Source organism: Hemiscyllium ocellatum, chromosome 5 (genome assembly GCF_020745735.1).
Source record: "Hemiscyllium ocellatum isolate sHemOce1 chromosome 5, sHemOce1.pat.X.cur, whole genome shotgun sequence".
NCBI classification, from domain to species: Eukaryota; Metazoa; Chordata; class Chondrichthyes; order Orectolobiformes; family Hemiscylliidae; genus Hemiscyllium; species Hemiscyllium ocellatum.
In genome coordinates this window covers 79,370,747-79,398,503 of record NC_083405.1, presented here as the reverse complement: position 1 = coordinate 79,398,503, position 27,757 = coordinate 79,370,747, and positions in this window count along the sequence as shown.

Here is a 27,757-nt window from a genome sequence, read left to right as displayed (position 1 = left end):
TTATCATTAATATTCTCTGAAATCAATGGCATTGTACTCGGTCTACAGAAACAAACATGGACACGACATTATAATTTAAATCTTTACTTCTTTTTTTGGTTTCAAACCATCATCCTTCAAACCTGGAACAGAAACAAAAGATGAAGTGATACCAGTAATGCTGTGAAAGTGAAAAGCTGGGTTAATGTTTCAGACAGATATTCTTCTACATGTCTTTGCTTCTACTCTCTTCCTATCCGCGTATTTTTCTGTGTCATGTGGCATAAAGTACACTTCAGGAAACAAAGTAAACCAAAGAAAGATCAAAATCTGATCTGAAAAGTATTAAAATATGACTTGATTTGAAGCTTGTCCATAATTGTTCCAAGTTAATCTAAGGCCAAATGCAGCTTTGTTATAAATTCATGATCATTAATTATTTTAATATTTCATTAAATGATTTTACCATGTAATGAACTGAGTGATTGATGTCATATTCTTTCCCATAAAATTAGAAGTTACAGTATTAAGGAGACCATTCAGCCCAAATATTTCTGGTTAGTGCTAGCAATTCAACTGATACTACTGACTTCAATTCCACAGCCTTGCCCTTTAAATATCCCTTTCTGCATTCCTCCTCTCCCCTCCTTTTCAAATATTTATTCACTTACTTTTTAATTCCTGTTAAGGTTCATGTATTAATGGTCACAGATGGTCATGGATAGTCATGCATTCCCGAGTCCTCACCGTAATCTGTGTTCAATAACATTCCATTAAATTCCACCATTGTCCTTCTGGCAATAATCCTTGATACTAATTTAATCTTTCTTTTTCACCTTCCAAAATCCTTTTAAAATTTTGAAAACCTCTCTAGAACTCTCTCTAAAGTGATTTTCCTAGTAGGATGCCAACAGTACTTCATCTTTTCATTTTAACTATGACTGATCATTCCTGAATTCGTTGTAATAGACCTTCAGTATACTTTTTCTATAGCTCTGATAAAGTACGGAGGCAAAAACTGCATCCAGTACAAAAATTGTGACCTAGCCCATATCTTATACAAAGTCATTTTTGTGTTTCATTGAGAGTGGAAGTCCACCCTGCTGGAAAAATAAAATGGACAGTAACAAATTGGGAATCCTTTCACACTCCCACCGAGTTTCTATTGCAGTCAATTTGAAATAGAGTCAGGTGGACTATATAGTGAGCAGTTGATTTGCTGCATCTTTAGGTATGCCCTCAACAAAGCTGAACATCACCTCAGTGACTCATGCACATGAAGTAGTCTTTTCAACCTGCACTCCATATCTCTTTCCCCAAAATATGCAATTTCACATATTTTTACATTGAACTGCATCTATCACACACCTCTGAGTCTCTCTCTCTGTTTTTTAACTCGTCTTCTATGTTCCACCTCACAGCTACCCATACCCTTTAGTAAGAAATTTCCAGCCAACTTTAGCAATCATCTCACTTTTCCTCATGTTAGAATTATCTGTATATCTGTAAACGGAAAACAAATGTAGCCTTGGAACTGATTTCCTTGCTTATTTGACTATCCATATTAAACCAAACTAGAAACATTCAATGAATCCTATACTCTGCTTTCTCAGAATCAGAGAATTGTGACAGTACAAAAGAAGACCATCAGACCACTGTGTCTATTCCCAACATATATCTCTGTCAAATCAGGCGCATCCTTGCGTTGCATCTTACTAAATACCTCCAAAAAATTAATTTGTACATCTTTCACTACATGACTGTTAACTATATACCTATTCTGCCGTTCAATTCACTCTTGGCTGATCTGTACTGCAACTCCGTTGCCTTTCATTTACTTAGTAAAACTATACAGGAAAGCATGACCATACTAATGAACTGGGTCATGAATTTTATTGGTTTTACAAGGTGAATTTTGAGAATTTGTTTTGTTGGTGCAGAAGTTTTTATAAAGGAAACTCATTTCAGGAATTAAGCGCAGCCATAAGTAAAAGCATTAAAATTAATTGATACAGAGTCCTTTGAATTCTTCTCAGATTTTGTTACTTGAATTGCTAATATGCATTTGAAGCAGGTGTAGAAGTTCATAAAGTGTGCCTTCAGGCCTACTAACACCTAAGATAAAGCTACCTGGACTATATATTCCTATCTTTTTAAAAGATAGATTCTATGGATGGAATTCTTCCCTCTTTGGCATACTAGAAGCAAAGGGAAGAAAGTTGTGAAAATGGAGAGAATGAAATAACAGAGTCTTGACATTGAAGAAAATGTTTTGTGATTTCTCCTTAAACTTCAGATTCTTGAAATTCAGTGATGGCTGCCTAATTTCTGAGAATTTGCACCCCATTAATATCTCAATGTAACTTAATTTCAAGGTACTTCTAATTCTGCTCTTCATCCACAAGAATAAATTCCCAAGTGTGTCGCTGATAGCTGCAGCTTGATGATTGTCTGTCCCAGCCATCGTCTGATTGCAATATCCCTGCAAATTCCATGGCCACTATAGTCCTCAACCTTTCATCCACACAAGTTGGCATTAACAAACCAACAGATTCACAACATCATTGTGCCCCCTCGCTCTAAGACCAACTCACACACCACTTCAGGCCTTCAAGTTTAGAGTTGAGGCACTCCTAAAATCGATGGTTCTGCCAGGTCACCCAGAGACACATATGCATCTCATGTGTCTGCACAGCATGCATCTTATAGCTATTAGTTTGCTTTCTCACTCACTTTATGCTTACAGACTGTCAGCTTCTCTGTACCTCATATTGATTTTTAGCACGCAGCGTATTCAGTGCTCAGATGCAAGCTGCCAGTCTGTGTGACTTGCATTGTAGAGGGCAACGCAGGAATTTGCCATTTCTGAAGCAATTCCCATTCCTGCTTTTGCCAACTCTTCATCAGTGCTTTTTTTTAGTGTTCTGTAACGTAGATCATTTGTGCTCAATTTTTTTCCACATTAAGACGCACGTATAAATGATTTCTTTGTGACTTTTCAGCCTTAGTCGTGTCTCTTCCAAACATTTCCTCAGGTATATCCAAAGTTCTATTTTTATTTGCTGCTGTAAAAACTGATGAAAATGCTATTAAAATTTATCACAATTTTCTAAGCCCCAACTAAGCTTAATTCATTTCTCAGCTGGCCCAATCTACCTGGACATGTGCTGATAAATGCCATTGGTGTTTCTCCTTTATCATCCATTGTTATTCTAACATATTGCTTCACAGTCCTTCAAAGTTCCATTTTAGCTTTCTTTTTATGTACATTTATAATTACCGTTACTTATCTATGAAGGAGTGAGGGTCAAATAATAAGGAATTAATACAGGAATATTAAGGTGAAATTTACTTCTAATACATTCACAGTAGAGAATACTTTCACAAGGTCAGAACTAGCAATGAAAATACGTTGTGGTGAACTCCCTTCATAACAAGTGAACTCACTGTTAAGAAATACACACACCACAAAAATAATATTCTATAGTCATTGATATTAGACTAACAAGGAATTATGCAATGCTCATTCTAATAATTAAAACCCAATCAGAAAAAATAGCATTAGACCTCATGTCTTATTTTGTTGGTGCTGGACCTTGACTAAGCAAAATTGACCAACATGACTGAAACTTACACTCCTTTTCAAGAACAAATTCAAACAATATGTTGTAGAAAATGAATGGACATTTTCATTTTAATAGGCAGTTCATTCATCAGTTATGGGTGGTATTTAATATAAAAGTGCTCCAAAATGATTCTCAGAAATGTGAGGAGAAAGAATCAATGTAGATCCAAAGAAAATGACATCCAGATAAAAAAAAACACTTAGTCAGCAGCCTTTTTTTAAGTGGGTTTTGTAGGAGAGAGAGTTGGAATGGTGAAAGTCTTTATTGAGGGAAGTGCCAGCAGATGGATTTGACTGCATTCCCAATTGGTTTGTATTTCTTCTTCTTCAACTGTCTGTGTGCAAACAGGTCTGACCCCTAGCAGTGTGAACTCTAACACATGTAGGGCAAGGACGCTGATCCTAAATATATTCCAGATGGAATGGGGATCAAGTCCTGGGCTAGTGACATGAAGTGGATCCCCACCAGCCATGCAGCCAACTGAGCTGATCAACTCTGTCACAAGAAGTCTGAGTTGCTGTATCTACACATACTTTCACATGCATGGTATAGCTTGGAGGTATGGATCTTTTTTGATTTGATTTATTATTGTCACATGTATCTAGGTACTGTAAAAAGTTTCATTTTATGTGCGGTACAGGCCGATCATACTGTACAAAGTGCATTAGGATAATAGCACTGAGTGAAAAGTACATTGTTGTGGCCGTACAGAAGGTGCACAAAGAGCAAGATTAACGTTAAATTTAAAATTTGAGGGGTCTATTCAGAAGTCTACAGTGCTGTTCTGAAGCAGCAGAAAAGCTTTTATAGGACTGCTTGGAATTGGTGGAGTAGTCCATGTTCAAGAACTCAGTGGCCAAGCTAATTGAGTATGCCACTATCATTATAGATGTCTATTCATCACACGGCTGACAAGGAATCTCTCCTACCGGTCTCGCTTGCCAGTGGTGTTGGAGAGAATTACAAATTGGTACTCAAGCTATTTGGCCACATTATACATGCACCTTCCTTGGCATGTGACTTGAACCTAGAGTTTCTGGCCCAATAGCGGAAACAGAAGCCATTGTGCCTCAAAGGGTGAATTGTATTTAAATTGTATATAACACACCTGTGAATTGAATACTTGCTTGTTATATATCAATGCATTCTATGTCTGAATACTCAATTGTTGAGAGTTTTATGCCTCCTTTTCATGCCCCCGCCACCCCACATTTCCCCTCAACAACAGTATGCAGGTGGGATTAGAAATTGGATTTGATGGCAGAAGATTCTGTGCCTGTCAATTATTTGCCTCCACTGGCATTTTACCACCAACACGGGCTCTCCACATTGTTTTGAGCCTCATGCAGATGAATAACTTTAAAGGAGTGATCTGAGTTCCCAGATACAATTGAAAGTATTAAATGACAAGATATCAAGTTTTAAGACTTGTATTGTAACAAGCAAATTAAAAGAAACATTGTCTAAGCTCTTATTTTAGTAGGTAACATATAATAACTACAGGAAATATATCATCCCCTTTAACTTCTCCATGACCAGAACTCCTACTGTTCACTATCGTCATAATCGTAGATTTTAAAGGAACTGGTCCAGCATCATTCTTAGATTCCAGTAGGTTTGCTGTGTTTTGTTTCACCGAGTTAAAGTGTCAATTTCTGGAGAATTATCAAATGGAATATAAATGGTACGATTTATGTTAATTATTTCTCCTCTTGGCACTGCAAGGGTAAATCCCTTGGACTGTCCTTCCCTCTAAAGTCTGTCTGGTAGTTCATAGAAAATGTGTGTGTGTGTGTGTGTGTGTGTGTGTGTGTGTGTGTGTGTGTGTGTGTGTGTGTGCGCCAGTCCTTTCTGACTCCCCCTCTGAATCAGCACAACTGTATTTTCAGATGTAAACATTTTACACTTTGCTTCCAGTATATTTCAACCTGAATCTCACTATCCTCAAGAGATGGCAGCCATCTGATTGACCAACACCACTGACTGGACATCCTCCCACATGGAGGTGGAAGCCATGGCCTTAGGCAATTAACTGCTTGGTGACTGTACAATCCAATCATGGCTTTCTAAGCTAACAGAGGTGGGCCAACTCTGACATTTCAGCCATTAGGCATGTCCGTTCCTACCTGTAAAATCTAATCTTATATCTGCACACTGTGTAGCATCTGCACACTATATGTATTGTACTTAAATCTAACCACTGATCCATTGATAGACCTGTCATTTTTTTTTCCAAATAATTAATGTTGATTTTCTATGTTTGTTTTTAATTGAAATTTGCTAAATTCCAATCTAAAACATTTCCACTTTTCACATTTCTACTTTTCTAATCATAATGTCATTTTCCAGTAACTTCATTAACCACTTCAGACAGCAGTTAACAATTAAGATCACTGGTATAGGACTACAGTCACATAGTCATTGAGTCATAATCATATAGCACAGAAACAGATCCTTCGGTTCAACTTGTTCATGCTAACCATATTCGCAAACTAAACTAGCCCCACCACCCTGCGTTTGGCTCATTTCCCTCTAAATCTTTCCTACTCATGTACATATCCAAATGTCTTTTAAATATTTTAACTGTATCTGCATCTACTACTTCTCTGGCAGTTCATTTCACTCTCAAACTACCCTCTGTGTGAAAATGTTGCTCCTCAGGTCCCTTTTAAATCTTACTCCTCTCACCTTAAAAATATGCTGTCTAGTTTTGAATTCCTCTACCTTAGGGAAAAGACCCTTGCTTCTCACCTTATCTATACCCCTCATGATTTTATAAACCTTTATAAGGTCAGGCCTGAGTCTCCTAAGCTTTAGTGAAGAGTCCCAGCCTATCCAGCCTCTCCCTATAACTCAAAGCCTCCAGTCCCAGCAGCAGCCTGTAAATCTTTTCTTAGGCCTCTGCAAAAATACTGTACAGGAAAGAACGCATTTGAACAAGAGATTTCTTTCCATAAAGGACACAGGCAAACCATAGTACAAAACATACCAATACCTTTGTGATCAATTTTATTGATATTTCATTTGACATTAATTTCATAATTTATTTCAAACTAGATTCAAATTTGCAAGCTGCTGTAATGGGACATGAACTCACATCCTTTGCAGTTTTAGTTGAAGGTGCTGATTTGTTAGTCCAATAACATAATTGTTATTTGTTAGTTGAAGTTCTCTTTATAGTATTAGTTGATACCAGCCCTTCTTCTTGTTTTTAGCAGAATGGTTTAGTGGGATGAATTTATTGAGGGTTGATACTGTACTGGATGGTGGAGAACTTTAAAATGATTATTAGATGTATTGGGCAATAAAAAGCATGATGGCTCAAGAAGAGTTGAGAGCAGTCTTGACGTACAGTAGGACAATGTAAATGACAGAACACAGTAGAAAGTAATGAAGAGATTGACACTCCTATGAAGTTGGTGATATGGTAATGAGAGTGACTAGGAACACAACATTGAAATTGTTGTTTGAGCTGAGAACTCAAGGCAAAATTTAACATCTTATCAGAATTGTTGGATCTTGAGGTTTTTTTTGATACTTGCTTATGGGAAGTGAACATCACTGACAAGGTCAGCATTTGGAATTACCTTTGGGAGATTGGTGATGAGGCAACCTTTCAAGCTGCATAGTGTAGGTGTACTCAGAGTGCTTTTACAGATGGAGTTCCAGGTAGTTGTCCTCATGACAATGAAGGAAGAATAATATAGTTCCAAGTCAGGATGGCACATGACTTGTCAGGCAATGTGCAGGTAGCAGTGTTCTTTACAAAAGTACCCAGAAAGTAACTCACCGTAAATAAACAATTAAGATTATTAACATGAATAACATGAATATAAATTGTTATGTCATTTATAGGTGAAGTAAGCTATTTCCAATGACCTGTAAGCAATGCACCACAAAAGGTATAAATGTTCTGTGAAATTAGATCACCTTTTTCAGAAACAGAAGTGGAAAACGTCCTGAGCTTTCCTTAATATTTTCATGTCTCACTGAAATCAAAGTACTCATGATAAGTGCTTGCTTCTTTTTGTGCAAGCCAGGAATATTCAGACTGCAAAATCACCTCATTGCAGCATAGTTATTGTTAATATGCAAAGTTGTACCTTAGATATAAATAAACACTCTGGTTCTACCCATGGCACAATACCTTTATTAGTAAAATATGCTTCCATATGGTCCTGATTCTTTCCTGAATTTACTAAATTTTTAACTTCCTTTGTGTCTGTGCATAAATTAAAAAAAGTGCTGAAATTTATTATTCAACTGAGAGGTAATTAATATGCAAAATTATGCAAATTAAGATGCAATTAGGCATCAATTCTCTTGTGGAATTTTCCATTAAAATTTAATACAATGTAACAGAGTAATTGGTGTCACGTGTAATTACAGTTACTCATATGTACTTCTAAACGTGGGTTGTATTCTCGACAAAAAAAAAATCCTCGCATATTTCATTATGTTTATTGTTTACTGATGAATTCAAATCGAGGATTCTTTTTGTTGGTAATAGAAAATAGATGGAAGCAGTGTTGTCAGTGCATATATATGTGGTGATAAGACACAAGCCAAAGGCAGGCTATAGCCAAGAGCATGGTTAAATAGCATTTTCTACTTTGATTTCTTTTTTAGAGCATTGTCTTTATTAAATCAAAAATCCAGACACACAAATGTCTAGTTGCACCAATCAAATGGAGTACCGGCTTACTAATAAGGTGTTTGCTAAGATGACTATTGAAGCCTCAGAGTGGTATGTGTTGACAGCAAGAGATTCGCACAAGGGATGAACATCTGTGTTGTATGCTGCAGGCAATAATACCTATTCCAACAAACCCACAGTGCAGACAACAATGGCATTCACAATTAGTCAATAAATCCTCACGTTAACCATTTTAAAACTACTCATTAGCCAGAACCTGCAGTTACTGGCTACACTAGTCTCACCACTTATTTTCTGGTCTTTAATTGCTTAGGTAGCCCATGATCAAGGTTACAATAGGAAATTCTATTGATACTACCTTCAAAAAGGGAAAAAAAAACAAGAATTAACACTGATCTGCATCTTGTGAGGTGTTCTGTGGATTCAATTATAGCATAATGCAGGATTCTATTATTTGATGGTTTTATTGGAGATGTTTCTGAGAAGGCAAAGTTACCAAATTCTTCACAGCACACATAATGCTGGGTTCTGCAAAGCAATGAGACAGTTCGTTTTGTGCTTTCCCTGATTCCTATATCTATTCCCATTGCAATTAGGCACTTCAATCTATTAGCTAAGCCCTTTCAAACTACAGTTGAGCACAGACTGCAAAAAGAATATTCCTTTTCTATCACAGTTGTAAATCCATTCTTGGAAATTTCATTTTTTTGCTTTGTTTTATAATCTAATTTGTTGTGAACTGTGTGGATAATTGCAAATCATCAGACTCCACACATTTTTATAGATTATTTACAAATGTATAGCAGCATGCAAACTCCTGTAAGACAGCTTGGTGCTATGGCTTTTAGCATAATACATTACCTTGATGGCTTTGAAACAAGAAAATTGAATCCATCCAAATAGAAGAAGCAAGGAAGGGAAATCTTAATCCTGTTCATTCAGCACATTTTGCAAAGATTACCCAGAGTTCTGTATTAGTTAACCATTTTGCCTCAACAGTGATAATAAATGCATAGGAAAATGAATTATCAGTAGAAAACATTCTCTGGGGGTTATAGTTAAAGCAAGAGACATTTCTGGTGCCTCTGCAAGTCTATCAAATATCACTTACCTTGTTGAGTACAGAATCTCATCTGATGCTTAAACCTACTATGGCTTATAGCAGAGAATAAAACGAAAGTGCTTTGTAAGCTTTGACCCCATTTTCTATAATGCTTTCACATTTGACAATGTTTCTGTCACAGCCCAAGTATCAACTGTAGCCACATTTTGGAACGAGAAAGTTTTTTTTTCCCCACAAATAACACTAAAATGTTCTTTTTTGACTATGCATTTTCAGCCAATCAGGTATCAGTTCAGGTTGCATGTCGGTGGAGCAAATTTCTATTGGGCAGAAACAAGCTTGTGGTCTCAATGGGGGATGGAATCCTAATGAATTCTAATTAATGTTCATGCTGGGACCTCATGAATGATGCAGGATCCAGAATCTTAAAGGAAGGTACACCTGTCTCTAGGGAAGTTTAATTCCTGAGAGACCTCTTTGGAAGAGTCTACATGGTCTCTTTAAGGACTATTGATTCAGACGCATTACGCTTTATATCAAAATTGCAGCCAACACACAACATCAAATCCTTATTTACATACTGTTTTGGTCAGAAGTCACATCACATCAGGTTATAGCCCAACAAGTTTATTTGAAATCATGAGTTTTTGGAGCCCTGCTGCTTCACCTGACAAAGGCGCAGTGCTCACAAAACTTGTGATTTCAAATAAATCTGTTGGACCATTACCTGATGTCATGTGACTTCTGACTTTGTGTCACTCTGTCCAACACCAGCGCCTGCACAGCACAGTGTGTCAGTGTGGAAGAAATAATTTTCTACATTCTGAACTGCTCTACAACAGTGAAATAGGTATTGATGAGAACTGACTGCTACAAATGAAAACTCTCGATGAAAATAAGATTCTAGCTACATTCTGTTACTCTTTTGGGAAACCAACTCCATCCTCATCCATTCCTATGGTAGCTACAAAATATGGAAAATACAATGTACTGACCTACAATGTGCATTAAATCTGAAATATGCAATGTTAACTGTCTAATATGAAAAAAATCTTCTTTCACTTAGCCTCAGCAGTGCACCTCAATTTCCAACTTATCATCTACTATGCAAGTATGAATTTTTTTAACTTACTTAGCAACACATTTTTGGTCCTTAAAAAAGGCTGATAATTTACAATATTCAGGTTGACAGTGATGAGGAAATAAGTTGATATCACCAAAACCTGCAAAATTTTGGATGCCAAAACCAACCATCTCATCTCCTCATAGTGACGAGGTAAATGAATTGCAAATACTTTATATTTAGTGCATTTTACATCATCAGAATGTCTTGGAATATAAACATTAAATCACAGAAAGATGCTACTAAGCACATTTTGTTTGTGCTCATTCTTTTCCATAGCAATCCAAATCAAATCCCACTGTCTAATCTCTCCTTAAAGATCGATATCAACCTCTTCTCTGAATGCTTCTTCACATCTCCCTTAAAATGATCTTTTTTTCTCAATCAATCCCTGTCTTACAGTGTTGTAGGCTCCAGAAATCCTCAGCATAAGACATTTCTCCTAACTGTCTTCACACTGTGTTGGTGACAATATTAAGTCAATAGCCTCTTGGGTTGGAGCATTTAACTCAATGAATTAGTTTATAAACAAGTGATTGTGATGTTGTCATGTCATTTTCAACAATTAATTGGACTGGACGGTTTAAGTTATAAGGAGAAGCTGGATAAGCTGAGGCATTTTTCCCTGGATGTCTGGTCAGCACAGACGAGTTGGACTGAAGGGTCGGTTTCCATGCTATATGACTCTAGGACTCTATAAAAGATTAAATAAATTAGAAGAAAATCATACGAGATACAGGTATTCAATAAATAAAAGAGATTAACACAAACATTAAGAAAAATAAGTATGTTTATCGTTGGTTAGAATTTCCAAAGATCAGCTGAATGCTGAGACAAATAGCATAAATGATCACTATAATATTTCTGCAGAATTTTCACTGATATTTTGCCAGAATTATGCTGGGAGTTTTTGTTTAAATGCAAAATTTCAGAATCAACACCTTGTAAATGGCAATTTGTTGCAAAGCTGCCAACATCATCAAAGACCCTTCGCACCCCAGTAATGATCTCTACAAACTATTCCATGAGGCGGAAGATGTAGAAGCCTGAACACACACACCAGCAGGTTCAGGGATTGCTTCTTCCCGGCCATTGTTAGACAATTGAATGGACTCTCTAGCCTCAAGTAATGCTGATCTTGCTAATGTTCATCTCTCTTGTACGCCCTCTGCAATGTTACTTGTACGCCTCGACTGAATGTTTTGTTCTGTCCATCCTTGCTTACTATGATTTCCCTCTACTGCTCATAAACAAAGCTTTTCACTGTACTTCAGTACAAGTGACAAGAAATAAATATATAAAAAATAAATAAAGATTTTTATCGTTCACCTCAATTTTGTTCCAATTGTCTGACATGTTTAAACTTCTTCATAAGATACGCTGATTTACACATCAATATGTGGTAGCAAATCTCCAGTACTGATCCTATGACCATAGATAATAAATATGAATGGATTCCTTGATCACTGGGTGGAATCTTGTGGAGGTGTCAGGTCTTCCACCAGCTTGTGCAGAGCTGGTCAGTGGTGTGCTCAGCTTCTTCCAGGGAAACATTGTTGAATAACAAGCCAATGCCAAGGCCACTGGAATCAAGACATCAGGTGTGAAAATCCTACCCAGCACAAACTTTTGTTTTATTCACTGACATGAAATGGACATCTCTGGGTAGGCCAGCATTTATTGCCCATCCCTAACTGCTCTGAGGTAATTAGGAGTCAAATGTGGTTGGGAGTCACATGTAGGCCAGACCAGATTGCTTTCAGGAACCTGGAAAGAGCAGTTTCCTTCCCTAAGTGGCATCAGAGAGCCAGATGGATTTTTCAGAACTGGTCATCATTAGACTCTTAATTCCAGATTTTTTAAATTGAATTTAAATACCACCATCTGCCACAGTGAGGTTTGAACCTGGACCCAAGAACATTAGCTGGTGCTCCAGATTAATTGTCTGGTAATGGTACCATTCAGCCATTGCCTCCCTAGCCATTCAGAGGCTGGCAGCTCTTCTGTTCAGCAGTGTCATGGAAGAGCCCATTGCTACAGATAGAGGATAAAGGTAAGAAATGCACTGGGGTTTGGTTTTCAGGTTGGGGCAGTGGGGTGAAGGAGCAGGGGTACTTCATGGGCACTCCCCTGTCCAATGTCCAGTCCCTTGTTCAGGCACTGATTTCTTTTATTGAGGGAAGCCCTCTCTCTGAGGTAACAAGTTCACTACACTCATAGGAGCTATCATGAATGCCATCTAGTGACAGGTCTTCCTGAAGTGGAAGCCCTTACGTTGACCCTTGATTGTGACCCAGACATTTCCTAAATTGCATATTGATGAAGTTACTGGTTTGCTGTACAACATGAGAAAACCAGGGATGGTCTCAAAGCATTTCAACAAATCAGACTGACATGGTTTCACAGTTTCATTTTGAATTCCTATAGTGGAAAAAGAGGCTATTCAGCCCATTGAGTCTACACCAACCCTCCAAAGAGCATCCACCCAGAACACTCTATTCTTGGAACCCTACATTCAGCATAGCTAACCTGCACATCTTTGGGCTGTTGAAAGAAACCAGAGCACCTGGCAGAAAACCACACAGACATGGGGAGAACATGCAAACAGATGGTCACCGAAGGCTAGAATGAAACCCAGGATCCTGGCACCATGAGACAGCAGTGCTAACCACCCTGCCAACATGCCGGTACATACTACAGCGTTTCATTATTTTACAATGTCATATTGATCTGCTTTTCAAGAGAAAAGCAGGTAATTTTATCAAATTAATCTGCTTTGATCAATTACTTATACCTGCTGGTTTTATCACAGACAAATCTTTGGTGATGATTTTCATGTAGCATTTTAACATTTTTAAAAACAAACACGAAGCCTCGTGTTGTTTAGCACCATTAGGCTGAAAGGGTTAATTTGAAAATGTTGGAATAGCTCCGCCCACTGTGTCTGGGAAAAGCTCGCCAGTTTCTTGTTTGTTGTTAATCAGTTCTACTGTCTACAGTGTCATAACAGACTTAATTACTATCTCTTCAGAGATAACAATATCTCCTAAATAGTATTAATGCAGTTAACGATTCTTAAACTAATAGAACTTGTTATCTCACAAATATGTAATTAACTACGTCTATAGACTGTCTACAGAAGTATATGCACCTTCTGAATTAAACTTATTTACTACTTAACAAGGCCCATGGACTAGTATGAGAAACAGGGTTTGTGGTACTATATGTACCTAAAAGAATATATTATCACAACCAGGTGTCAGGTGCTAACATCTCCTCCAGCACGTGCTCCAACCACTCTTCATTGTAACCAGTTTATAACCTGTCTTTCTGCAGCATTGTTAAACTGGAACAAGGTGGCTGTCAGGAGACTGGCCACAGACTTTCATGATGAGCTGGCTCTGGATGCAAACTGAATTCTGAGGGAATGGAATTCCTTTTTATTCAGAAACTAATCACAATAATGTTTGGAAAGTGAATAGATGCTATCTGTTGCATCTTGTTCTCCAAATCAGCCTGCAGTGCAAGTAAAGCCCAGTGTTTTCCTATTCTGTTGTGTTCTCCCATAGGGGAAATAACGTGGCTATATCCTCTGACAGTGCAGAAAGCCTTGGCTAACCCCTGTGCACTGTGGGATGTTGCTAAGGCCACCCACTGCAGCCTGTTTGCATAAAGGTTAAGGGCCACGATGGCCTTAACTGTCACATGCAATGTTATCCATGCCATGGGTTTGAGGCTCTAATTGTGGTTCCAATCAGTGTCATAGATCAATGATAGGCTCCTTTTCAAAGAGAAAGTGCCTGAACCATTGCAGCTCTGTGAATTGTAGGTGGGTGAAGTGCTCTTCTGAGGATTTGGCTTTGTGTCCAGTGTCCTCCTCCTCTCTCCCCCTATAATTACTTCAGTCTTCTTGAATGCACCCCTTCACTCTCCAACCTCTAAGACAGACCCACCAGACCATGCAAAACAAGATTATTGGTTTGAGAAAGGGAAAAAGTGATGCCCCACCAACAAAAATGTCTCCGACAATCAATATTCATACACGACATGAGAAAATAGGTTAATAAATGCCCTGAGTAAACCAACAGCCCCATAAGGAACTTAACCTGTTTTTAGTGAAGGATCCCATTTTGTAGCAACACTGAAGAAACCTTGCTGCATGTTAGTGCCATCAGTTGTTGGATGACTTTATCATCTGGCCTTAGGGGAAGCACAATTCCACAAATGAATCCTGCAATAAGATTTGGACTTTAATTTAAATGCTTTCAGAAAATAACCTGGATGCCAACAGAAGAGCTGGATCCAACTTCGATACAATACAGGCAGATACGAGCTCTCACTTGGACTCTCAAGCATACTTCTGACATCCATATACTAGATACAGCACCAATGAATTGTCAAGCTAAGATTCGGAGATGATGGGAAACTGGGATATAATGCTTATAGAAAACTCAGCCAGAAATTATAAAAATATTGCTCAAACCTTTGCTTACCAGTCAGTCCAATCTTTGAATTCTGTGGGCAGTCATGTGGAGATGCATTTGGAGACAAGACTGGGGAGCAAAATGTGGAGAAGTCATGGCGTCTCAGCTCCCCAACATGTTCCTATCTTCAAGTCATCATTCTGGGTGTGGAATCAGAGCAACACAGGCTACCCACCCACAGAGTCTGGAGGTTGGCAACAGCTTCTGGTAACCTCCCACTAGCAGATGGGAAAGCCATTGGGAACGACAAAAGTGAAAAGGTCCCAGCCTTGGCCATAAGCCACATTCTTTGGGAAAGGTTTGCCCTGCTCCTGGATGATCCTGTGGGATGTGGGCCTTCCATACTGTAAACTCTTCATTCAAACATTAGTGATCGCTCTTAGGCACCCTTGCCCTGTTTTACATATTTCAGCAGCACCCAATTCTTTCAGTGGCCAGTTGTCTAGCCCGCTGTTTAGGAACCTCATTGGCCTTGATACTTTCACAACTCATCCACCATCCTTCATTGGATAATAAACACAGAGGGGATCTGATTATTGCCCACTTCAGGGGGAGATCACAGAGCTGGGCAAATGCAAATGCCAGTGCCCAAAAATGGTGCCAACATCTTTCAAAACCAGAAAATTCTCCCCACACGCACACTTGGGAACATGATCTAGTTGCTGATTTAATTTAATCTCGTTTCTTTATCAGCATAAATTTCTTCATAAAGTCTCCCTTTCATCATCAGTTATTGTTATTTCCAATATTCTTTCCCATACAGTTTTTGGTTTTCCAAATACATGCTCATGAAGGTTGCACAGTAGATATAATTTGTTCTGCCATGTCTGTTTGGAATGTTGGGAGAAGGTGATTTGCCAAGCTAGAAGGGTTTAATAGAAAGCTAATGCTATAGAAGATGTCACTGCAGTTCAGTAGGTATTTAGTTTTGAGGCCATCTTGTGCATCAAACTACAGCTTTACCAAGCTCAGGTCACAAACTGAAGCCCTCAGACTTGGAATTTCTGGAGAGTTACAGAGTTCGATGAAGAACATGGAAATGTGAAACATACCAGTATTTCACAATAGATCCAATGGGTTGAATGACCTGTTCCTGTGACGTAACTTCCTTCCAATTCAATTTATATATGGGTGATGTTGTAAATATGCTCCAGGGAAATATAAAATTGAATATATTTCCAAGGTCCAATTGAACTGAGGAGGGATCTTTCAAGGAGGGATTTAAGGCAGGTTGGTCAATTTTCCTGTTCCATCTTTACTCCTGTGATGTTTGAATGTCTTGTTATTCCATCAAGTAATTGCAATAACAGCTGGCACTTTTTGTAGTTTGAATCACGTTTCTTAATTTTATTGAAGGCATTGGAACCAGAATGTTGAAAATGCCAAATTAACCTGATTTCTAATGAAACAGAAATTTCCCCAATAATGATATTCAATTTATGACATAAGTTTGGCTGATGTTCCTCTCTGGCACTGAAATAAGTTTTACGCTGTCTGAAAATTAGATCATTGAAATTTTGCTTTTTATGGGCAGGTGTTCAGAATATGTGACAACAATTTGAGGCAAGTAGCATAAAAGCATTTAAGGGGAGTGAGATAAATACAAAAGGGAGACAGGACTCAGAATATGTTGATAGATTAGATGAAGTTCAAGAGACGAGAAAGATATGCAGCAGAAACGTCTATGTAGGCAAATTGGGCTTAATGGCATGTTTCTATGCTGTACATTGTATGAGGTGGGAACACCAACATCCACAAGTTCAATTCAAAGTCACTCGTCATTCTGACTAGAATATCTATCACCGTTCCTCCAGTGTCACTGGATCAAAATCCTAGAATTCCCTCCCTAACAGCATTCTGGGTCCACCTACAGCAAATGGATTGTAGAAGTTCAAGAAGGTGGCTCACCACAGCCTTCTCCTGGGCGACAAGAGACAGGCAATCAATGCTGGCTCACTTGGTGTTGCCTGCATCTCATCAATTAATAATCATCAAAAACTATGTGGTTTAACAAAAATTATCTTGTTTTTGCAAACAATAAGTGCTGGAGAAATTCAGCAGGTCTGGCAACATCTGGGGAGAGAGAAACAGACCTAACATTTAAAATCCAATATGACTCTTCTTCAGAACTGAAATTGCTGGAAAATTCTTTTGGTCTTTTGTTTCACTTGCTCCTCCTCCCACTCTGTCAATAGTATAAAAACGACCATTTCCCAGCTCCTTTTATTTCCAAAAAAGAGTCATATCAGACTCAAAACATTAACTGTTTCTTTCCCCACAGATGCTGCCAAACCTTTTGGAATGTCTGGAAGTTTCTGCTTTTATTTCAGAATTCCAGCATCTGCAGCATTTTGTTTTTATCGAGAATGAATGGCCTGAAGTGTGGAACATTGGTTGGGTCCTTTCTGGTTTTTTTTTGCTTGTATGTTTTAGACTTTCCATCCACCTCAGGGAAATATATTATCACTCAAAAATGCAGCTGGCCAGAATACAGTTTCCAGCAAGAGTATTAGTCAGCCAGCGCAATGACAAATGACCCACAAAGATGATGATTTAAGTGGAATCCCCTTTTAAAGTTCAGTGTGAAATTCTGAGAAGTATGAGACATCAATTTTACAACCGTTATTGAGTAAATAACCTGTACTTTTATCCCAGGCTCCCTGAAATATACACTCTTTTAATCTAAACCTACTGTGTTTGTAATGAAACTTAGATTGCAAATAAATCATAATTTACCACATTGTCTGAGATAATTTTGCCTTTTCTTCCTCCTTCCCTGTTTGTTTAATTGTAGATACTAAAATGTCCTCAGATTGGATACATTAGAGCAATTGGTTCTAACAGTATAATGCGACCTTCCTGGAACCACTGTTACTCCCTTGTTTTCATGATGACCTCATAAACAGATTTTCCAAGCAAAGTGAGAAAAGCAAAGGCTGAGATCTTTCGAATTCTTTTCCAAGTGTGGTGGCCATAACATAAAGGTCATATCTGCACCACCACCATAAATAGGAAGGGTTCCTGGGTCTTGTAAGTAGGTGGTCATCTGGTGGGCTTCTCAAAGCATCACTTCTCGTGGTCAGCCATGCCCCACCCTGTTTGAAGGTGTTGTCCAATCAGAGGCAAGCAGCCTCAGTGAACAACAGTGCCACCTAGAAGCTGAGGCCACTTGCAGCACTGCAGCAGTAAAGTTGTCCCCCATCCACCTCTAATTCTCACAACCCCTCCTCATCACACGCTGCCCTAACATCCCAGCTGCAACATTTTGCTAAACAGGAAAGCTGCTCGTAACAGAAGTAATCACAGTGGTGGTGTGAAAAAGCCTTTGAGTGGTCATTAATTGACTACTTCAGGACCTCAGTTGGTGGCAGGGTGGGGGAGCTGAACGTGGGCCTCCCTGTCCTGAACTTAATTTTTGCGGTGACAGGGTGCCAACCCTCATGAGTATCTTCCCCACTGCCTCTCAGGAAGGGAAGTTTCAACTCAGAGCCTGAGATGCCAACTTTTCCCAAATATAATTACATAGTAAAGCATATTGACAACAGTATCGTACTGATAAGTAGACTTTCCTAAATGTGTAAATTTTTAGTTTGTCTTATTTCTCTTAAAATAAACCCCAGAGCTGAATTTTACTTCTTTTGACAACTTCATGAATTTTCATGGAGGTTCACTCTCTGCGAGACCTAGCGAGGCCTAATTAAGTACCTGTCTCATTCCTATGCACTCCTCTCACCCCAGTTATAGCCCCATCTTACCACTCATCATTTTCAGGACAATTTTCCAATCAATAGATATCTGCTGAAAGAACAACATCCCTTGTGGACATATCATCTTTAAAATGTCAGCTGTGCATGCAGATAAGTGTTGGCAATCCAGCATTGCCCCTCGCCAGCAACACAGTGGCCACAAAGTCGCACTGTTTGCAGCTCACAGGTGTTATGGCTGACACTCCTTTGCACTTTCAACCCCATTCTCTCCCCCTAGATGCTGGTTAACCACCAAGGCACAGTTTGGCTGTCCCTTAGCTGCACCTTGTCAATGTCCAGTAGAGGATTACCACATACCGGCAAGCAACTGGACAATTCCAACATGAGCTTTTATTCGTAACCAGTAGAAGCGAATACAAAATACAATAAAAGGCTGCTGGTAAAAAGATAATGTCTCCATAGTCCTACAGGAACATAGGGCTGCTCTCTCATTAGGGAGAGACACATATGGTAGTTTACCCCTACAATGCATCATGACAAACAATTAATTTACATTCCACAATGGCCTACTATGTCCAGCTGTCATCCACTGAATTCGCGTGTCAGTCAGTTCCTGTCTGGATTGTAATGCCTAATGCAATGAGCTCTGTCACACATAAGGAGAAGTCACTCATCCCCAGTGTTCTTGTCGACCTCCTCTGGAGACTGCTACTCTTCTCCTAGTTCCTCAGCCTCTATCCCGTTGCCACATTGCCTGCTCAGTTGAGCACAGGAAAGCATGCCAGGATGATGCAGTCCACTCTATTTGGATTAAACTGGAGTGTCCCACAACCACATCTGCTCTGCCGCAGCCTTGTTTAAGTATGAGCAGCACTGTATCTGTGCTCTCCATCAGTCAGCGATTTGTGCAATAGTGTCATGAGCATAGTTGCAGTGCATAGCCCTTGTCCCCCAGTAAACAGCTTTGTAACACACCTCAAACACACCACGTACCCGAGAGGACTCCAGAACGCATGAGTTATGACAGCAGCCAGAGTAGGGGACATATACCTCCAAGAAGTGGAAAATGTGAACGTTTTGAAGTTAATCAAATAGAACTCTTCTCCATTGGTGAATTCTGTAGTGTTGTGATATGGTCCTCTAAGTGCCACCTATGGACAGTCAATGGCACTCTGCAAATGGGGGAAGCCAGCTTTGTTTCAGAATTATACTGCCCAGGCTGTAGCATTGACATCGTCATTCAACCCTTCATCGCCTGCCATCATGAGTCTTACATGACAAATGATGAAGTGATTATCTACATCACCCAAAGTACCTTTTCAAGTTTCACAAGTCATTACGGGTCATCTTTTGGCCAGCAGTCCTCTCTTTTATAAGTCATTGTCACTAACTTCTGTGTTGTACTGAGTGATTGATATGGATCTGGGAAAAGGAAGAGAAGGGAAAGGGTCGAAACAGAACAGGTCCTCTCTTTTTGATATAATGTTTTGGCTATTCAACCAACATGGCACCTTCACCAGGTTGATACACATACTGAGGCTGAAACTGAATGAATGATGAAGATACAAGGAATGGCCCTTGCTGTTAGGATGCAGTATGTCTCATTGTACACTGGGATATTTACAGCCCTTCAGGGTATTGCCTAAATCTTAGCTTATGTGTCTCCGTATCTAATTTTCTTTGTAAAGTCTTTGCAAAACACTTAGGACATTTTAGTCCATTAAATGCACTAAATATAAGTTGTTGTAATTTTTTGTTGTTATCAGACAGACAAAAATAGTACTTATATGACAATAATGTCATGCTCATTGATGTGCTGACTTGAATTTGATGTGCATTCTTTCATTGCGTGTCTAGAAACAAATATTTTTTTAAAAAACTGTCACTTTACACAACTATGAAAACCCTTTAACTGACAATTTTAAAAACTTAAAAATACAACAAGAACAGCCACAAAGTGATTCATATGCTCTTAGTTATTTACACAGTAATCAGTAACCATTCAGGAAGATATTTCAATTGAGTAACATCATTTACTGCTGCCTCTTCGTTGTCCCCTATACTTTTATCAGATTGTAGATATTTATAGCACAGAAGGAGATTATTTGGAACAAGGTGCTTGGATTGGCCAAAAAAAATACCATGTAGTCTAATTCCATTTTCCATATTTTGGTCAAAAGTATTGAGGGTTATGGCATTTCAAATGAATATCCAATAATGCCTTATTAGATGCCATGAGGGTTTCTGCATCTACCACTTTTTCTGGAAGTGAATTTCTGATCTCCATCACCCTCTGTGAGAAAATAATGTCCGCTCAAACACGTCAAACTCATCTGGCAATTAATTTCAACACACACCCATTGATTATTGGCCTCTCTGTAATAAGCTGAAAATGTGTTGCTGGAAAAGCGCAGCAGGTCAGGCAGCATCCAAGGAACAGGAAATTCGACATTTTGGGCATAATCCCTTCATCAGGATGAAGGGCTTATGCCCGAAACATTGAATTTCCTGTTCCTTGGATGCTGCCTGACCTGCTGCGCTTTTCCAGCAACACATTTTCAGCTCTGATCTCCAGCATCTGCAGACCTCACTTTCTCCTCTCTGTAATAAGATAAATTGTTCTCTTTTACTTTTTATATGATATATTAAGTTACATATCTTATGTCTGAGTAGGTTTCACCTTCATTAACCATTGTCATTGATACCTGTGAACTATATAACAAATTTGCAAGACATAATATTGCTCATAGCAGTTTGAAAATCAAGTAATAGTTTGACATTCCAGAACCTGTAATTTAAAACTGTCCCCACATCTTTGGGCATACAAAATACATTACTTTGTTAACATCTAGAATGAGAGAAGACTGTTTGTTTTGCACTGAGCAAATGTCACAAAAGAAATTTGCACCAGTAGAGCATTGTTAAAAATCCTTCTCATCATTTGAAAGGAGTAATGATGTACAAAGCCTACAGATCTAACACTGCAGAGTATTTCCATAGCTTTACCGCAAGTGCACAGGTGGCTCTGCTGCAGAGAGATTGGCACAAACCCGTAAAGCATCTCAAAGTGGTAGAGAGGATATGGCTGTGAGGCTGAGCTTAGTCCTGAGCACCTGCCTGAGCACATATAACCATTGTTTTTATTATGAATTAGACCAGTCGTACATTTTGCTACCTAACGCAGACGGCAATCTTCCGTTGTTGCCAGCATTATATTCCTTCTGAATGAAAAATACATTTTATTTTGATATTTGTTGAATACCTGCTGAGAGAAAAAAAAATTATGTCACAACAAAAACGCTGTAATGTATCATGATTAAAATTCAGAGTTGGAATTTCATTCACAGATTTAAACACTTTTTTTATTTAACATGTAACAGCTGAAAAGAAAAATCTGGTGAATTTTCTTGTTGATGATTAGTAAAAGACAGAACTGGAGAAATCAGTACAAGTGGGAAGTATTTTTTGATCAGGTAGAGCTCAATTTTAACCCTGCAGGTCCAGCAGAAAATTGGAGGGGGGTGTGGGGGAATCACAATGTGCCACATGGCCTCGCTCTGTGCTGTAAACACTTGCAATTTTGGTAGACAGTTGATTTTTTAAGTGTGCTGGTCCATGAAAAATTGTTTTGAGCACAAGTATGTAAGCAGTAGCCTAATTTCTTGTATAGGGGTGTGTGCTGCTCACTTGAGAAGAAACATGAATGGGCAGTTAAAACCAGGCATAGACTGACCCCCTCCAATCCCAATCCTCTTCTTGGCTTTTTCAGTCTTTACACTGTACTATTCTATAGAATGATGATGTGCCTGCCCTATTGAGTGTAGGGGCTCATGCGATTATGCACATAGGAACCCTATAACGGCAATGGACCCAAATTCAATCTAATTTTAACCTGAGCAATGAAACTGCTGAGGCTTTACACAGCTGAATGAATGTTAAAGTTCCTTCGTAGGCACCATCTCTTTAAATATTACTCTGGCACTTGATGCTGTGCCCCACTTCTGAGATCAATATGAGTAACCTGGCAGAGATTTTCAGACAGTTATGGGGCCTGGGCCTGGTGTCGATGGGCTTTTAAAATATGAATTAAGAATAAACGTAGGTCATTCAGCACCATGAGCCTGATCCATCATTCAATGAGATTTGTGAATTACTTATTCCAGTTTACCCCGATAACTTTTGATTCCCTTGCCAAGCAAGAATCTAACTCTACCATAAAAAATATTGAATGACCCCCATCTCCACCACCGTCTGAGGCACCGAGTTTCAAAGTTGTACAAAGTTTCAAATGCTCTGAAAGTCACAGAGTCATACAACACAGAAACAGTCCCTTTGGCCCAACTCACCTGCGCTGACCAGGTTTCTTCAACTTCAAACTTTGCCTGTTTTGGCCCATATCCCTCGAAACATTTCCTATCCATGTACCTGTCCAAATGTCTTACAAAAGTTGTAATTGTACTTGCCTCTACCACTTCCTCTGGCAGCTCATTCCGTATACCAATCAGCTTTTGTGTGGAGAAAGTTGCCCTTCATAACCCTTTTAAATCTTTCTCTTCTCACCTTAAACTTATGTCCTCTGATTTTGGACTCCTCTACCCTGGGGGAAAAAAAACCCATGGCTATTCACCTCATCCATGCCCCTCATTGTTTTATAAACCTCTATAAGATCACCCTCAACCTCCTATGCTCCAGGGAAAAAAAAAATCCCAACTTATCCAGCCTCTCCTTATATCTCAGACCTTCCAGCCTCAGTAACGTTCTTGTAAATCCTGTTTTTAAAAAAGACACTTCCTCACTGTCCTAAATGTGTGACCCCCTAGTTTTAAAACAGGGCCCCTAGTTCTGGATTCAACCATAAGTGGAAATATACTTTCCTTGTAGAACTTGTCAAGACTGGTCTAGATCTTATATACTTCAATTAAGCCACCCCTCACTTATAAACCAATGTAAACAAGCGCAGCCTCCCAATCTTCCTTACATGATAATTTGTTCATTCCAGATATTCATTTACTAAACACAGAAATTGCTGGAAAAATTCAACAGGTCTAGCAACATCTGTGTTCTGGTGAAAAGTCAGTGGATTCGAAACATTAACTCTATTTTTCTCTCCACAGATGCTGCTAGACCTTCCGAGTTTCTCCAGCAATTTTTGCTTTCGTTTCTGACCTCTGCCATTCACCATTCTTTGTTTTATATTAATCTATTAAACCTCCTCTGAACCACTTCCAATGTTTTTACATCTTTCCTTAAATAAAGAGACCAAAGCCAATCTCAGATTTGAGATGTGGCCTTACCAATGCCCTATATAACTGAAGTAGAATATCCTTAACTTTATAATAACCAAAAGAACTGTGAATGCTGTAAATCAGGAACAAAAACAGAAGTTGTTGGGAAAGCTCAGCAAGTCTGGCAGCATTGGTGAAGAGAAATCAGAGTGAGTGTTTTGGGTCTGGTTCTGAGGAAGGGTCACCAGATCCGAAACATTAACACGAATTTCTCTTTGCAGGTGCTGCCAGACCTGCTGAGCTTTTCTAGCAATTTCTGTTTTTGATCCTTAACTTTATGCTCAATTCTTCTTGTAATAGAGCTTAGCATCCCATTAGCCTTCTTAATTACTTGCTCCATCTCCATTCTGATGCGCACTAGAATAATTACATCCCTTTGCATTTCTGCATTCCACAATCAATCTCCATTTAAGTAATGCTCTTTTTTTAATCTCTCCTGCCAAAATGAACAACTTCACATTTTCCAGCACTATACACTGCCAGACACTTGCTCACTCATTTAAACTTTCTGTATCAGTCTGTAGACTTCCTACAGCTTCTTCACAACATTTTTTCCTGCCTACCGTTGCGTCCTCTGCAAATTGAGCCTTTGATCTCCCATTTAAGTCATTGATATAAATTGAAAGAAGTTGAGGCCTGAGATCCCTACAGATCCCTATAGAACCACATATGCTACATCCCACTAATCAGAAAGCAACCATGCAAATTCTCTGTTTTCTGCTAGCCAGCTAATCTTCGACCTATGCTAATAGGCCATCCCCAACATCTTGAGCTCCTGAGTGCAATTAAGGTTTATACGGTGCTTATCCAAATACTTTCTGGATATCCAAATGCAGTTTGTCATTGGGTTTCTCTTTGTCCACAGCACATGTTATTCCTTCTAAGGTCTCCAATAAATTGCTCAAACATGATTTCTTTTTCATGAAATTGTGCTTCCTATCTGACCACAGTTAGGAGTGCAACAGAATGTTCTCTACTTATAGAACAAAGCAGGGTCTAGATTAGAGTGGTGCTGGAAAAGCACAGCAGGTTAAGCAGCATTCGAGGAGCAGGAAAATCAACATTTCGGGCAAAAGCCCTTCATCAGGATTAGACTTTTGCCTGAAATGTCGATTTTCCTGCTCCTCGGATGCTGCTTGACCTGCTGTGCTTTTCTAGCACCACTCTAATCTAGTCTCGGATTTCCAGCATCTGCAGTCCTTGTTTTTACCTTATAGAACAAAGCAGTCCACTTGATTGTATCCAATCTGCAAATATCTACTCCCTCCATCACCAACACTCAGTAGCAGCAGTGTATACTATCTTCAAGATGCACTACAGAAAATTTCCAAAGATGCTTTGATAGGATCTTCCAAATCCACAAGCACTTTCATTTAGAAGGATAAGGGCAGCAAATATAGTGGATCACCACCACTTGCAGTTTCCCCATCCAAGCCACTCAACATCCTGACTTACAAATATATTCCATTCCTTCACTTTGGGTCAAAATCCTGGAATCCCTTCCCTAAGGTCATTGTGGATTGACATATAGCACATGAACTGCAGAGATTCAAGAGCTGCCACCTTCACAAGGGCAACTAGGATGGGCAATAAATGCTATGCCAGCCAGTGATGCCATGTGTCTTTCTTCAAACTGGTGCCAGTGTCCCATGAACTGGAATCCATTTCTCCCATACCAGTCTTTGAGCCATGCAATCATTTCTCTAACCTATTATTCTTATAACTCGATGCTAATTTGCACGTGACTCAGTAAACAGTGTTAAGGTTGAAGAGTTCTCATTATGCATATGAGTCATATCAGACCAAAACTCAGACATTAATTCTTTTGCTCCTCACTATTTCTGCCAGATCTGCTGAGCTTATCCAGCATTTTCTACATTTAGTTTAGATTTCCAGCATCCATAACATTTTGTTTTGATTTGAGTATTACCTTTGAGGTTTTGTCTTCTGATTGAGCACCTAATTTTTCCTTCTCCCTCAGCAGAACCACTTTCCTATTTCTACATACATCATTGGTACTGATATGAACCACAGCCACTGTATCTGTTCCCATCCCACGGGCATGTTCTTCTTCAGCAAAGAGCAGATATCCCAAAACTTGGACCTGGGCAGATAACAGCTGTGTGGACTCACACTGTTTGCTAGAGATCGTTGTCTATTCTCCTCAATATACTATCCCATAATGCTACCACAATTCCTTTCCTCCCCTCACTTGAAGGGCTTCCTATATGATGGTGCCATGATCAGTTAGCTCATTCATCTTGCAGCGCTCAGTCTTGTCCAAACCAGCTACAAACAAAACTTCAAACGTTGGACAATTGCTCCTGTACTCCTGAACCTGAATCACCTCACCTGCTTCACTTGCAGTGACAGCCCCTGTCCGTAAGCACTGATTAAATGAGATGACTGTGTTCTCTGGAGTGTGACTGCCTCCTGTCCAGGTCATATGAACACTGGTCCACACTTTGGCATGAGGGATCCTCATTTCATCCCCATGGCATGCTAATTGGCAAAGCAGTGGCAAATCCCACCTCCTGGAGCTGTCGGTGTCTATAATTGTATGCTGAGCTCACCTCCTGCCCATGTGACCACAAGATATAGGAGCAGAAATAAGCCATTTGACCCCATGCAATAAGATCATGGCTAATCTGATCATTCTCAACTTCACTTTCCTGACTGATCTTTTGATTCACTACTAAATAAAAATCTGTCTATATGTCAGCATTGAATATATGTGGCCCAGCCTCAACAATTATCTGCAACAAAGCATTCACAAATTGGCTACCCTCTGAGAGAAAAAGAAATATCCTCATCTTTGTCTTAAATGTGCAATCCCTTACTCTGAAATTATGTGTTCTCAACTGCAAAGGGTAATATCCAATCAAATCCCCGAAATATCTCAATTTTTAAGTAAGATTGGCTCTCATTCTTCTAAATACCAATGGTACAATTCAATCCAGTCAACCTTTCCTCATTGGACAATCCCTCCTTACCCAGAATGAACACTATGCACCTTCTCTGGAGTGCCTCCAATGCCCCTTGAGAAAAAGGGACTAAAACTGTTCTCAGTATTCCAGCTGTTATCTGGCTAGTTTTACCAAAACCTCCCTATTTTTATACTCCATTCCTTTTGAAATTAAGACCAACAGTCAATTTGTCTTCCTTATTTTCCACTGAATTTGGAAGTTAACTTTCTTGTGATTCATGAACAAGGACTTCCTAATCCTTCAATGCTGAAGTCTTCAACAGTCTTTCCCCAATTAAATAATAATCAGCTCCTCTATTCTTCCTGCCAAAGTGCATAACCTTATATTTCCCTATGTTATATTCTGTCTGCCAAATCTTTGCCCCTTCACCTAATCTATATACATCCCTCTGTAGACTTTTTGCACCATCCTCACAACTTGCTTTCCCAACTATTTTTATACCATTCATAAACTTGGCAATAGTATATTCACTTCCATGGTCCAGGTCATGAATATGTCATGTAAATAATTGTGACCACAGTCCTAATCCCTGTGGCACTTCACGTTCAGTTGCCATCCTGAGAACGCCCCCGTTATTTGAACTCTCTGCCTTCTGTTAGTCAGCATATCCTTAATCTGTGCTAATATCTATTTCCAACAGCATGGTTAACATCTTATTAAACAGTTTTGCGTTTGGTATCTTATTGAACAGATTTTAGAAATTCCAATTAGACCACTTCAAAAGTCATGTAGGGAGATATATGGGATTGCTCAGATATGGGATTGAAACCAAAATTCAACTAGGTGTCAGGCTCTCAACTTCACATTGACAGTTCGGCTCATCCCATCTCTCCCTCTTGGACATGT